At 38.9% G+C, this 15,428-nt stretch overlaps 1 protein-coding gene across 5 annotated transcripts in view; it reads left to right on the top strand.

The window, feature by feature from the left end:
* The window catches only part of LCLAT1 (lysocardiolipin acyltransferase 1), a 103,573-nt gene that overhangs the window by 11,042 nt on the left and 77,103 nt on the right, over positions 1-15,428 (top strand). The window lies entirely within an intron of this gene.

Below are 15,428 nucleotides of genomic sequence, written 5' to 3'. Positions count from 1 at the left end.
TCATTCCAAAACGGACATTTCAATCCATAACTTTGTTATTCTACATCAGCAGTTATATCTTGGATTTCAGTTCCCAAAAAAAGTAACTTAAATACTTCGTAAAAATTTAAATAAGAACTTGCATTACTAGAAGCATTCCATGCTCCTCACCACCTCAGTCCATCCACATCTGTATCACATTGTGCGCTCGCTCTCTCTCTCTCTCTCTCTCTCTCTCACACACATACACACACACAGAGAGAGAGAGAGCGCGCGCACTGAAACAGAGTAACTCTAAAGTATGGCTTTGCTCACAATCTCTGAGGAGGTACAGACTTTTGTTTTCTTTCAAATATTGAATTATGTTAAATAATGTATATCAGCTCTAGCCAAAGCAGAAATGAGACAGAACATTAACAGTACAATGTTACTGTACTGAATGTCTTTTAATTTGGACCTGACTGAGTAGAAAAATAAATATTTTCATCTGGTCAGCAGTTTCTTTCAACAGAAATCCAACACTGGGCAGCACTGGGATGTTCTTGTCATTTTATCATGTATAGTAATAGCAGACCCCGTTCTGATAGTTCTGCAGCTTGTGTGGCCAAAATGGCACCACCCCCAACCAAAAGGGAGATAACCGTACACTTGCAATAGTACAGCAAATGGAGTTGCCTGAGAGGCAACTTCCTCCCCACTAGAGCATACCATGAGGATTGAGCATTCAGTTTTGATTTTTTTGGAAGGAAAACCTGATATCAGAGAATGGAATGGATTATTTTGAAAGAAAGCACCAGTGACCAACATCTTGAATAGGAATAAAATTAGCATTATGACACCGGAACCAGTTGTCAAGAGAGGTCATTGGCTCTCCCACACTAGAGACCTTCAAGGCAAAACTGGACAATCAGCTGACATGTTGTGACATGGTATCCTGCCAGCTGGGTGTTGGACCCAGTGGCCACCTTGACACCTTCCAACTCAACTGTTCTGTGAAAATAAAGAATTTTATGATCTTGAGTACATAAAGGATAATGGCAAGCAGAAGTGCAACATACCTGACATTACATGTATAGTGTAATGTGCACACCTTTATAGAGAGTCTCCCTGCTTGATCTGCTTGCTTTTTTGGCCTTTTATGGGCCTTTGTTTAATGGAGTTATTAGAAACCCTCTAGATGCCCAGAACTGTATGTATTTTAAGAGCACTTTGTACAGACATGGGAACCAAAGACTGAGGTGGGGTGGGGGCAGGATGCAGGAAACAGACTATGTAATTTGGGTGGATGGTAGTGTTTTGTTTACATCAGTTCCAGCTGCATAATTCTACAGAATGCAGTGAGTTCTGGGAGAACTGGCTACTTTGAAGTAACTATTTTGAATAGTAACTATTGAAAATGTTGAATTTTATTTTGAAATCTAAATCTGTAACACCAAATGTTTGTGCCATGCCGTCTTAGAGTAGAACTGCTTTCCTTTCGTCAGAAATAAAATTTTGGCCAAGATTTTATCTTTGTAAAAACATCAGTAGGATATTATAAAATAACATTTTGGAGCTAGCATGTCCCTCAAGACTTAAATTCCTGCACTTTTTAGTGCCTCAGCATCTAACACTGAAAGGAAATTAATTCTTAAAAGAATGTTGCACATAATCCATTTGAGACATTTTTGTTAAAGAAATACCAGCTGTCAAGAAAGTTGCAGCCTGTGCTGAATTATTACAGTAACATTTTAAAGCAAGTTTTCATTATGAGAACCCATACTGAAGTAACAGTTTCAGAAGGGAGTTGCACATCAGCTGAGGATGCTAAGAATCCATCAGTTGGAGGGCCGAAGAGCTTTCTGTTAAGTGGCCTTCCAGATGTTTTGGCTGTGTTGGGCTGATGGATTGTGTTAGGCCAAAACATTTGAACAGCCATGCATTGTCCATCTTTGGACTAAAGGATACTGGAGTATGAAAATTTGAGGGTTGCCACCCTCATTAGACCTGCTGCTATGCCTTTCACAGGTGACTAGTACCATTCATCTAAAAGCTTTTTCCAGAATTAAGGTCAGTGATGGGAAAAGGCTTACTTACTAAGCCTCATTCTGGCATATTGCTGTTTAAAGGCACAGGAGGCAACACTATTGGGCATTCATAGTTGAACGAAAAGGTGATGGGTTGGATCAAGGTTGTGCATTGCATTTAATTTGCAAAGATGTTAGTGTAAAAAGTTGGTCATAGCTTGCATCTCACTCAATCTAGAGGGACTCCAGGGCATATGCACATCCTTCTCTAGTTTTTTTTAGCATATTCTGGACACTATATCTGTTTGTGTCTACATATTTGTTGCTTAGCAATACATGTTTACTTTAAGTATATAGATACATACTTGTTGAGGGCTGAATGTTCAGTTTTTGTTGGCAGTTGCTAAAATCCACTGAATCAGAAACATGCAGTCCAGTGTTGTTCACTCTTTAGGGGCCTGATTTTTGATGCTTGACTGTGTTTATGCTAACATAAGATACTAACACATTTCCCCTTTTCTAAAACATCAAGCCAACTGCTGGTAGTTTGAAAGAACTGGAAACCTTCTGAAGTTTGTTAGCTTCAATTAGTTCCCAAGTCAGTAGTATAATCTGCATGAAGTATGAGTGTATGTATGTATGTTTCATATACATGCAAGTGTATCTTTTAAAAAGAAATGCATTTTGGATTGTTTCAAGTTGTATAAAGGTCACATTTGTAGAAAAGCATCTACACAATGTTGGATTCTTACCACAGTGTTGATAAAGGAAAACAAGAGTTGCCATATTTCCTTTTTATTGCTAGCTACTTTTGGACTTTCTGTGAATGACAGTAGTGATTTAAGGTATGCACAAATCAAATGAACTAGGCTTCAGTTAAAAAGGGAACAGTTGCAGTGAAGCATATTAAGTGGTCTTTTTAAAGAATGTGGCTCTTTTGAGACTTGTGATTTCAGGATCTATTTGGAACAGAGTTACTCAGTGTTGGCATTAAACTCAAGCTTTTTATTGAATTGTAATGGCATTGTTTGATCTATCCATCTTATATATTTGCCAGTGTCCATTCAATTGATCTCAGCATGCTTGCTTGCATTTATGCATCCTGTCTGTCATGAAGGTACTAATGTTTGAAGTATGGTGCATGCTTCCAGTTGAAAACCATAACAAATATGTAAAAATAAGATTGTTGAACTTTGTTGACCTTGAACTTTGTGGTGTTGATTCTACCTAACAGTGTTGAAGCATGATCATGTGCACACATTCTCAGAAGTACCCCACTGGAATTGGCTCCTAAGTACATATGTCTAGAACTGCAACCTACAGTACTTTTGTCAGCCATGCATTTTCAGTAGGGACAGTACACATTGGTCTGTAAATATATCTGTCTTAGAATTCATTAAATTGCTAAAACTTGTTGCTTTCATCTTTGTCATGCATTCCGTGGAACTATGCTGTATAGATGTGGGGGAAGGTAAATTTTGCCAATTCAGTGCTGCATCTACTAAGCCACCTTGCATGTTGGTCTGGAGAGTCCACCAGCTCTGTGGAACAGATTTCAGGCACCATGGAAAGGGGGAGCAGAGACCTGAGCACCCCATTCAGTAAGTGGAATATTGCTCCTTGAACTGTGGGTCTAACCCAATTATTTAAATTTTATTACAAGTGTTCTCTATGGGTTACCACCAATTCATATGTTTTGGTTTACAAAACCACTATATTGTATTTCTCAACCACATCAGCAAATTAATATAGTTTCTTAGGCAATCTAATTCACAGAAAGGGTTTATAGAATCAGTAGAATGTTAGCAATAATAAAATAGAATGAACAGCAGCAAAACATCTTAAAACAACATGCAGCTATCAGCAAGACAGTAATGCAAATACTGTGCATGAGTTTCTAAAGCATTTTAAAGGTCAGATCCATATCTCATTGAAGTAAATGATAAATGGTCTTGTGGTAAAGCACAGTTTTGAGAAGATGTTGCATGTTTTTGTAGCCTAATTTGTATCAAAGGAACTTTCATTTTTTCTTCTTCATGGATTACTGTAGCATAATTGCTTTTCTAATAACTTTACTGTGTGTTTTATAATTTCCCTATCTTATTCTTCTTTTGATAGATTATCAAGGGGAAAATGTATGCTCAAAACTCAAAACTATCTTTTCCTAGCTTTGAAAATCTGTACCTGATCTCATAGAAATGGGTGTTTTTCTAGAGAACTGTGGATATTAAATGTTATTAAATTTTTATAAGGATTTTTTAATCTTCTCCTCTCTGGGTGGTCAGCTAATAGATTTGGAAATTGCCAAAAGACATCACAAACCTTCACTGCCAAGCAAAGAAGCTTAATTTCCATGTTAGCCCTTCTAGAATTAGCCTTTCTATCCCAAGCCAGAGTTGGACCAGCCCCTGGTTCAGTGTCTTTGTATGGTGGTTGCTCTTAGGATTAAATCCAGAGTTGTCTCCCCTCTGGTCAGTTCCATGATTCCCTGCTCTGTGGCATAATTATTTAGGGTATTAAGAATCTTAGTCACTTTGTCATGACTAGAACATTTATTTATTTGGTTAATGTGGGGGTAATTGAAGTCACCCCTCACTACACTACTTTCTTATTTGGAAGCTTTCCTGATTTTGTTTGCTCATTTGTTTATGGCACTTGTATGCTGCCCTAAAGCCCAAAGGCTCTCTGGGTGGCTCACAAAACAACAAAGGCATTGAGAATAAACCAGCAAATTTAAAACTAATAATCCAACATCGTAAAACTAAAAGTTAACATGGGAACAGGAGACAATGCATGTGATAAATAAAAGCAAGCAGTAAAAGGACATAATAAATCCACAAATTCTGCTAAAAACAGGTACAAAATAAAAATGTCTTCCCCTGGGAATGGAAGCTGAGCAATGAGGTTACCAAGTGTCTTCCAAAGAGGAGGTGTGATAACAGAAAAAGCCCTTTTCCTCATCGTTTCCCCTTGTGCTTCATAGGGGTTGGGCAGCACTCACATAGATGGCATCCATAGAAGTTCTTAAGGGTCTGGAGAGGATATATGGAGACAGGCATTCCTTCAGATATCCTGGCCCCAAGCTGTTTAGGGCTTTGTATATTAATGTATGCACTTTGAACTGGACCTCGGTGGCAACAGGCAGCCAATGCAGCTGGCGAAGGACTGGTGTGACGTGTTCTCTAGAACCGGTCCTTGTTAACAGCCATGCTTCTCTGTTTTCCATCTCAATATCCCCCTGAGTGTTTTTGTCAGGGCCCATGACATGTTCCTAGTACAGAAAAGGTCTGGAGCCCAGTGTTGTCATCCACCATATTTTCTAGACTGTGTAGCATTATGTCCTCTTTTTTTGCAATGAGCAACACCATCTCCAGGATGTCCTTCCTTGTTCTTCCTGAAGAGTGTATGACTGTAGTCTACTTTTCAGTGTTTTTATTGGAAAGGGAACATGGAGAACAAGAATGAATGCCCTTTCCTCACATGCTTCACATTCTGTTCTGATGCCCCCCCCATCAGCTGCTGTGTAAAGTACTTTTCAGAAGTGCATATTCCTAACCAAAATAAATCCAAATATGTCTACAGTTTGTCTGACTACTGAAAGGGATATTTTGTATAAAAGCATTCTTGAATAGTGTGTATAGATATGGAAGGTGAAAAGAGTTTTCATAGCTTATTGTGAATCTAAATAGTCTGCCAGACTTTTCAAATTCCAGTTGCCCTGAGTGCCATTTTTTGTTAAAAGGCAGTGTATAAGAGCCAGTGTGGTATGGTGGTTGGAGTTTTGCACTGGCGACTCAGTATATCTAGATTTCACTTCCTGCTCACCCATGAAACTCACTGGGTAACTTTGGGCAGATAACTCAGTCTCCACTTAGCCTACCTCACAGAATTGTTATTGTGGGGTTAAAAAAATGGCATGAAGGAGGTCTGTGTAAGCCACATTGGTTTGGCTTTTTTCTCCCTCACACAAGGAAAAAAGGTTGGAAATAAATATAATAATCTCACTAGATCAAATAGTATCATATCAGAGATGGTTGTTGCTGGCCTTCTGAAACTCAACAGACTGGGTTTATGTAGTTTTATTGCTTTTCTGAAATCCCATGATGCATTTATTGGTTTGGGCTGTTAGGATCATGGGTTCCGAAGGAAAAACACAAAGAATAGACAATGCAAAATTTATTTATTTATTAGATTCATATCCTGTCTTTTTCTGTTTTAAAGAACTCACAGCATCTTACATCATTCTCCTCTTTCTGCTCTTAATCTTATCCCCACAACAACAAACCTGTGAGGTAGGTTGACTGGGAGTCTGTGACTGGCCCAAAGTCATCCAGTTGGCTCCATGGCTAAGCAGGGACTAGAACCCAGATCACTTGAGTCTCAGTCCCACATTCTAGCCACTGCACTATTCTGGGTGCCTTCTTATTACAGTCTAGCTTTGGGATCCAGACAACCTGACACAAAAGCTTTGTAAAAATTTGGCTCCAATATGATTTCATAGACAGGTGCTTCATATGTTTAGTTCCATTTTCTTTAATATCACTTTTGGTGTTAAAAGCATGTACTTTCGTGCTTTCTGTTGTATTTGAGTTTCAACATCTATGTGTTAATCTCTCATGGCAGTCTTCCAGGTCCTATGAAGCTGGGCAGCCTGGGAAACAGTTTTCAAGTAGTTATCCCCCCACCCCTGTTGTTTGGACTGAAATGTTTCTAAAAGTGTCAACAAAGGAACAAGAAGGTATGCTCAGAAATTGCCAGAATTTACCTTTACGCCTCCTGCTGAGATTTTTCAGTTCTGCTCTTCTCAAGCTCTCCACCAAAATAACAGTCTTTCTTATCTTCAATATGCGGTGAAGGATTATTGTGGTGCAACTGTCCCTTTCTCATTTGCTGTGTTGCAACTGCTTTCCCCTAAATGAACAGCAATACTCATCAGTTTTCTAAGAATAGGCTGATGAGGGAGGGGGAGTGATGACATGGAGCTGCACATAATCAAGCCTGCCTAGCATCTCCTTAAAATGGTCAAGGAAAAATGATGTTACAAACTCCCAGGCAAACCTATTCTGTTGCCTTACTTCAGAATTGGAAACTTGTTCCTAACAGTAACCCCACTTTTACACTTTGCTAGGTTTAAATCCATTCCTTCTTGATCAGTTCTTAGTGCTGGCTGAATAACTTCTTTTAAAATCCTTAGAAATACTGTGATCTTACAGAAATACCACGCTTAGCATTTCTTTTAAAATGTTATAAAGTTCTGTAGCAGAACCTGCCCACCTGCTCCAGTGTTTCTTACCAAAGCATAGATGAACTGAAGCACTGGTCATTAGTGCAAGTTTGGATCTAGTCACATTTGCAGAGAGAAAAGTCCCAAGATTTACCTTGTTTCTCTCTTAAAAAATTAATAGAATATCAAATTGAGTAATCAAAAGTAATCAGGATATTTAATAAACTTAAATCACTTTACTTACTATGTGTTTAATTTCAAAGCTCAGAGCAAATCCTAGTGGTCTTTCATTTGGGCAAAGATCAGATCCTCACCAGTGTAGCTTCAACAGCACTATATTATCCTGCATCTTCTTTATGGAAGATAAACAGCTTGTTGGAACTTTGGGGGGAAAATGGAATGGCTCACCAGCATTGCAAATGACAATGGTGCAGATCTTTGACTTCTGGTGATGGCAATCTCTGTCTAATTTCAAACAGTGCCGTGCAATTGGGTCCTGCTTCCGAGTGCTCCCATGTTGTGTATAAATCTCAAGATAATGATATGATCATTAGTCATGTTTTTTACCTGGAATGTGCCAATTTTGTGCAAGTAGTATTGTGACTGTTTAGTTTTTTTAAGTGCTGGTCCTGCTCTATTAGATCAATCCATGGCTCATCAGCCATGGTTCAGAACATGGGTCCTCAAACTAAGGCCCGCGGGTCAGATCTGGCCTGCCATGCCCATTTAACTGGCCCGCCCCAGAAATTTTGCACTTGCAGTGTGCATGTGTGGGTGCATGGCTTGCTTGTGAGGAGGTCATTTTGGACTCGCTCAGAGAAAACAATCTCGCGAGCAAGCTGGCGCCTTGCCCTGTGCCCCCACCCCCCACCGGCACTGCCTTGGCAGCCCACACCCACTGCTGGCACCTTGCAACTGGTCCCCTGTTGAAAAACTTTGAGGACCCTGGTTCAGAATGTCTCTTTATACTTGGCAGGAAGTAGCAGTTACATCAGCCAAACTTTTGTATCTAAGCATCATTTTCCCCTATAAAACATCCCATGAAACTTCCTGGGTTGCAGGTACCCTGTGCTAAGATCTTTTAATCAAGTTGTACGTACCACTCTCTTGATCAGAGTGTCTTGCCAACAGTCTGACCCATTGTATAGGTTCAGAATGGGATGCTGGAACCATTTGTGAGAGCACATAATTTTAGTCTGAGGTCATGTAAGCATGTATTTCTTGCCAACATGGGAGTTTTTGTATATCCCAGTGTGTATTTGAACGAGCGACTGGAACAGGTGTTACTTCCTAAGTCTCTGAAATGCCAGAGTAAGGGTGGTCCTTTAATTCAGCACTTAACATGATACTTTCCAGACGATTTGGACTTTAACTTCCACCAGTCCATGTTCAGAAATCCTTAGAGTTGTACTTCAAAACATCTGGTGGATCCCAGATTTGAGAAGGCTAATTTGGGGTATAGATCATGATCACGCCTTAGATATTGGCTTGGCTTACTAACTGGTTCACTGCTAACTTCTAAGAGGGCTTAAGTAGTAGTGGCTTCTCTCATTCATGATAAAGTTTGGAGAGGATGCTTTTATACATTTTCCAAAATACGGTGCAAATAGGAAATCTGCATGCTGCTGAGCATTTTGTTTCCCAGAAAGCTCAGAGCAATTGCTGCTGATAAAGGAATTTGTGGGTACCTGAAAATGTATGCTCAGTGTAACAAGGGAATATTGATAGAAACAAGCAAGTAAATATGATTTCCAATACTAGTTTGAAGACCTTCCAATACTAGTTTGTACCATAGTTTACCAGGTCCATTATAATGGGCAATTATGATTTTTTATAAAACCAGGCTCCTGTTCATTAAGCCACAAATATAAGAGGAAGGGGAAAGGCATGAGAACAAGGCTCATTATTTATCCTTCAAACTAGTTCTTATTCTTTGTTGTTTAAGATTACATCATCTGATTGAGGCCTGGACTAGATGTGTACCAAATAATATGGTAGATGCCTGAGGTAGTAGACTGGACGGTATCATTCCAGTCTGTAGACAAGAACCACACTTTGTGGTTCCTGTGCATCACGCATATGGGCTATGCATCTGCATGGAACCTTTTGTGGGGAGTTTCTATAACTGAATCTTTTGGGGGGACCCTTCTTGCACAATTATTGGTAGGATATAATGGAGGGTTCCTGCCCATTTCACTCCATTCTTGTTTGACTGTCACTGTGGTAGCCTCAGGAAGTTGTGTTCATTCCTTAGCACATTGTTTATCTTTGCTGACCTAAGCTTCTCCAGTAATTGCCATTTTATTATTGTTTCTCTTTATTTTGTCAGTATTTTGTTTGCCTCCATTGTGAAGTTGAGGGCCCTTTTTAGGTTGTATAGTGCTTAAGATCCCATTCTGATAGTGTGGCAAGTGTGGCAGTGAGCTCCCAGCTCCTGAGAGACATTTCCTCTACCTCACCTGTTTGGATAAAGGACATATTGTCAACTGTTCCCTACATTGACAGGCATTTATGAAGCAGGCCAGGAAGAATAGGCCAGAGCCAATTACGAGAAGTTGTAGTTCCCCTATACTCCTCACTAGTCAGACCTCATCTGGAGTTCTGGGCACCAAGATTTAGGAAAGATGTAGAAAAATTAGAAGGGGTCCAGAGGAGGGCAACAAAATTGATCTGGAGTTTGAAAATACTGCCCTGTGAGGAGAGTCTGAGAGAACTGGGCATGTTCAACCTTGAGAAGAGAAGACTGAGGAGAATGTGATAGTCCCTCTATAAGTACCTCAAAGGCTGTCACAAAGAGAAAAGTCAAGATCTCTTCTTGCTGATAGCAGAGTGTAGGACACAGAATAATCAATTCCAGTTGTGACAACCCAGATCCAGGCTAGATATCAGGAAAAGTTTCCTCACTGTCGGAACAATATGACAGTGGAACCAGTTGTTTAGAGATGTTGTGGGTTCTAGCAAACTAGAGACATTCAAAAAGAAACTGAACAGCCATTTAAGGATGGTGTAAATTGGTGTCCTGCAACAGCAGGGAGTAGGATATGATGGCCTTCTTGGCACTTTCCAACTCTACTATTCTGTGATCCTATGACCACCTTCAAGCAGAATTTTGGAACTGAGCACTTCAAGAAGAGGATACACAGCAGGCAATAGCCTGGTCTAAAATATTTTACTTAGTGCACCAAAACAAATGCTCCAAAACTTTGGGAGAAACATGCAGAAATACTGCCATCACCATAGTGTGAAGCTGTACAGTTAAGACCCCCTTGAGAATGCTACCAGCTCATGCTATGTAATGCGTAGATTGGCTATTATGGTGATTTGGCGACATTACAGGCTCAACCAGGAGAAGCAGGGTTTATATGTGTTTTGTGATCTTCCTGTAAACGAGTAATTTCCATTATGTCAAGTTCTTGTAAATATAAATAAGAGGTAATAGGCCTCAAAATTCCCTAGTTAAATTTGATGATCTCAGTTCCTTAGCTTAGGCAGGTGCCTTTTAGCTGAGGTCATTGTTTTCCTATGCATTTAACATTCCAGATTCTTTTAACTTAAATAAATGTATTTGCTGCTGAATGTGGAACAAGTGATGTCACAAATGTTAATTCTCATGGAATGGAAGATGTTGATGACATGCTGGTTCAATGCAGTATTGAGGGAAATGTCAAATTACTAATTGCAGATTATGCTACAAATATGGTTGAATGAATAAAAATCTTATTTTAAACAATAGTTAAGGATTAAAGCTTACCCAACCCTGTTTATGGAGGTAGGACATTTACTACATTGCTTGTTTATTTTTTAGTTTGAAGTCACTATGTTTAAACCTGTTTTTAATTGATTCCTAAATTACCTTTGCCTTAAAATGCAAAGTAAAATACAATACTTATTTATTTATTTAGACAGCTTATATGCCGCCCCTTCGCATAAGCCTTGGGGCGGCTTACAATCATTAAAATCCTGCCTATAAATACAAAAAAAAATACATAGAATAAATAAAATACATAAAATAGTGGAAACAGCCTGGTCAGTTTAAAATCAATAAATAAACCTTAACAATTAAAATAGCATTTAAATAAAAAGGTCTTGGCCTGGCGCTGAAAAACAAATGACGACGGCATCAGGCGAACCTCTCTGGGGAACACATTCTATAGGTTGGGTGCCACCGCGGAGAAAGCCCTCCTCCGAGTACTCACCCTCCTAATATCCTTCATTTATGTTAATTCCCATCCAAGTTTGATACATGGACCTGGTAGAGCAATATGAATAGATAATATGAACAAGAATTCTGCAATCACTTCAGTTTGGTAAGATGCAAAGTGGCTAGATTTGCTAGATTGGAACCTATACAGCAGATATTTAGATTTATATGCATTTATAAAGTCAGGAGATACAGTGGCTTCTGGAGGGACTGAACAGTTTTAAAACTGGATGAATTCAGAAAATTCAGTTGAATGAAGAATTTTGTGTTTTAAAATCAATATGAGGTTGTTTCTAGTAATTTTATCCCAAATTTACTTTTGTTGGAATTTAGATAACTAGAAAGTTGATTTTTCATTTTGCAGGTTCAGGGGAGCACCACATTTTTGCAGCAACTATTTGTGTTTTCTGAAATAAGTATTTAAAGTGTATTTTTTGAACACTTGCATTCAAACACTAGGGAACCCTACTTTGGCGAACTCAGCGTGTGTCATCCATATTTCACACATATCTTCTGCAGGAAATTCCAGAGTAACTTTGGAAAATATGGAGCAAACACATTGAATGCTTAAAGTTTTGAACAGCACCGTATGCTCTTTGTGTTTTTTTCTGAAGAAGGGACTCATTTAGCAGCAAAAAGACAATCTAGACCTTAAAATCAAAGGGTGTTTTGCCAATGGGCAATGGAATCTGGCCCAAACATTTATGGCTTGGTCTTTCCCACCAGGATTCAAAAACTGAGCCACTTGAAGGGTTGCATAGTAGGTATTTCTGGCACATCCCATATTTACAGACCAAAGACATATATCTGTTGTTTTCAGTAATGTTTTAAATGGAAGTCATGAGTCTATAAAAATGCAAGATGGTCAAATGGTCAATGAGAAGGGCATATTGAATCATTCAGTGTCTTTCTATCATTCCCCGGGAAAATATTCATAGAATTGCAGAAAGATAAGTAGGTTCTTATCAGAATATTATTGAATCTTTATCATTCATTTATAATAGTAACAAGAGCGAGGCAACTATTAGGCATTACAGATCATCCAAGTAAGCTCTTCTATTGAGCAGATTTTGTGATAATGGAAAATCATATTATCTATTTAAAATGGTCTTTTCAGTCTGCCCTGTGTAGTCGGGAATGTAACTAATAATGTTCACATATTTGGAAGTGAGATCTTAGTTAAGGTTCCAGAGACGGTTAATTGTAATTTTTATGATTGTAATTTTTATGAGTGTATAAAATAGGAGTACATAATCTTAAAACAGCAGTTAACTAAAAGAGTGATGTATCAGGCAGAGTACCAAAACCAAGGCATGAACAATGCTGGTATGCTAATAAATATTAAGATAACATCTGAGCCTGCTGAAATCTTTATCATTCCTATTTTAAAGTTTATATTTGTTTTTAGGTGTTCCCCAACACAGTCCTGCTCTGAGATGCACATTTTAACACAGTGATGAAGTTTGAGAGTGTCAGAGAAGTCAGGAGCAATGTCATCAAGAGTCCATTCTTACCAGGTTGGACTCCTAGCAGGGCCACACATGGTGGAATGGTCAAAGCAGAGACACCAGATTAAGATGCATCCACCTATTTGGTAGTAATGGCCATGTCAACAGAAGAGAATAGATACCTCTAATGATGATGGGGCCAGAAAAACTCCTGAAGGGCAGCTACTAGACAGCAACAGTAGCAGAAGGCAGCAGTGGAGGAAGACCTTTTAGTGGAGGAAGAGTTGTGATATTTAATCAACTCTGGTTAGCACTAGAAAGCCATTTTTAATATTTCTTAACTTGAAATCCCTAAGATGAAGCAATCCAAAATGGAACAAGAGATACTGCCAGAAGATGAGAACCCTAGGTCAGAAGGCACTCATCCAGCTACTGGGAAAGGACAAGTATGAATAGCACTGTTGCTAACTAGGTCAAAGCCAAAAGGAAGTCTAGTGACTGAAGAGCACAGAGGTGAAAGGAGACTTGATTGCTTTACAACACATACAACTGGAACATGAGAGGTATGAATCAAAGCAAACTGGGAAGTGTAAAGCAAGAAATATAACAGTTAAACATCATAGGACTTGGTGTGAGAGAACCAAAGTGGACATTTTCAGACAGACATTTGTTTACTCCAGAAAAGACAAGCAAAGAAGAAACAGATTAGCTCTCTTACTGAGGCAAAGTGGATCACAAGCAATAAGCAACTATAATGCACATCCAACTGAATATTGTCATTTGGAATTCTCAGAAAACTGATCAACATAACCATCATTCAAGTCTGCACTACAACCGCAGATCCCGAGGAAGAAGAAATTGAAAATTTCTATGCAAGCATCCAAGAGGTAATCGATAACATACCAAAACAAGACATTTTGATAATCATAGGTGACTAAAACACAAAAACAGAAAACAAATCAGAATTCAGTGTGGCAGGGAAATTTGGCTTAGGGTTCAGAAACAAAGCAGAATAAGGCCTCACACAATTCTGTAAAGCTAACCACCTACTTTTTGCAAATATCTACTTCAAGCAACCAACCAGTCAAGTGTAAACATGGATATCATCAGATAGCCAGTGCTGAAATTAGATTATGTAATTGGAAGCAGAAAATAGAGAAGCTTTTTTTTCATTGCCAAAACAAGACCAGGAGCAGATTGTGGCAATGATCACGAACTCTTACTATCAAAAATCAGAATAAAGTTCAGAAAGATCACTAAAAGAAATATAATGCCCAAATACAACTTCAGTAACACTAGTGAGGAATTTAAAGTCCACAAAGAACAGATTTGCATTACTGAACTTAATTGGCTTTGAACCAGAAGTACTGTGGACTGAAACCAGAGACATTCTCAGGATAGTATGCAAAACAACAATTCCGGTAGAAAAAAAAAGGAAAGGAAAAGTTTAGATGGATGATAGAAGAAACACTCACAGTTGCTAAGGACAAGAATGTAATGAGATTGGAAAGGTGACAGAAGCAGGGTCAGAATCCTGACTTCAATTTTTTGGTGACTTGCATAGAACCAAAATACTGACATTGCAAAGGAACAGAAAAGAACAACAAAAGAGACCTCTTCTGGAAGCTTCAAGAAATCAAAGGGAAATTCAAACATAGACTAAGAATGCTGAAGAGGGGCACATACTATGTGATATGTGACGTGCACATGGTGGGCATGTTGTGAGCGGAGCTGGCTGGTGCCGGAGGTCAGACTAGATGGCCTGGGAGACCCCTTCTGACTCGTTCTGTTTCTATGTTTCTAAATAAAATAAAAGATAAAATAAAGAGAAGGTTAAAAGAATATACACAAGAACCATACTAAAGAGATAAAAGAGGACACACTCTTTTGAAGAGGAATCCTGTAAGGAGGAGCCTGTAATATTAGAAAATGAAGTGAAAGCTGCTCTGAAAGCACTTGAAAAAAGCACCTGAGGCTGCAACGGCCCCAATAGAAGTATTCCAAGCCACAGGCACTGATTTAGTCCAAATGCTAATAAGAATATATTCACAAATATGGAAAAACAAAACAATGCCCCACAGACTGGAAACATTCAATATATTTAATGTGAACAATGAAGTAATGGAAATTGTGTAAGATTTTGCATACAGTGGCTCAGTCATCAATGCAGATGGAAATTGCAGCCAAGAAATTAGAAGAAGACTGAGTCTTGGAAGGGCAGCAATGAAGGAACTAGAAAAGATCACGTAAGGAAATTTCACTGAAGACCAACACTGCAGTCATCCACATTATGCTTTTCCCAACCATTATGCAAGGGTGTGAAAGCTGTTGCTGTCATACTTTTGGCACAGAGTTAGAAAGCAGAACCAACTGGAAAAGACAATTAAGCTAGGGAAAGGTGAAGGCAGAAGAAGACCACCAACTCTGAGATGGCGTGATTCCATAAAAGAAGCTGCAGTCCTGAGGTTTCAAGAGTTGAGTGGGGCTGTGAAGGAGAGGGCATTCATTCAGAAGGTCACCAGAAGTCAAAGGCAGCTTGACATCTTGTAACAGCAACAGCGATCTGAGTT

Source organism: Varanus komodoensis, unplaced genomic scaffold (assembly GCF_004798865.1).
Source record: "Varanus komodoensis strain SLA01 unplaced genomic scaffold, ASM479886v1 scaffold1, whole genome shotgun sequence".
Lineage (NCBI taxonomy): Eukaryota > Metazoa > Chordata > Lepidosauria > Squamata > Varanidae > Varanus > Varanus komodoensis.
The sequence above is the reverse complement of the archived record's forward strand: the minus strand, read 5'-3'. Positions and strand labels throughout refer to the sequence as shown.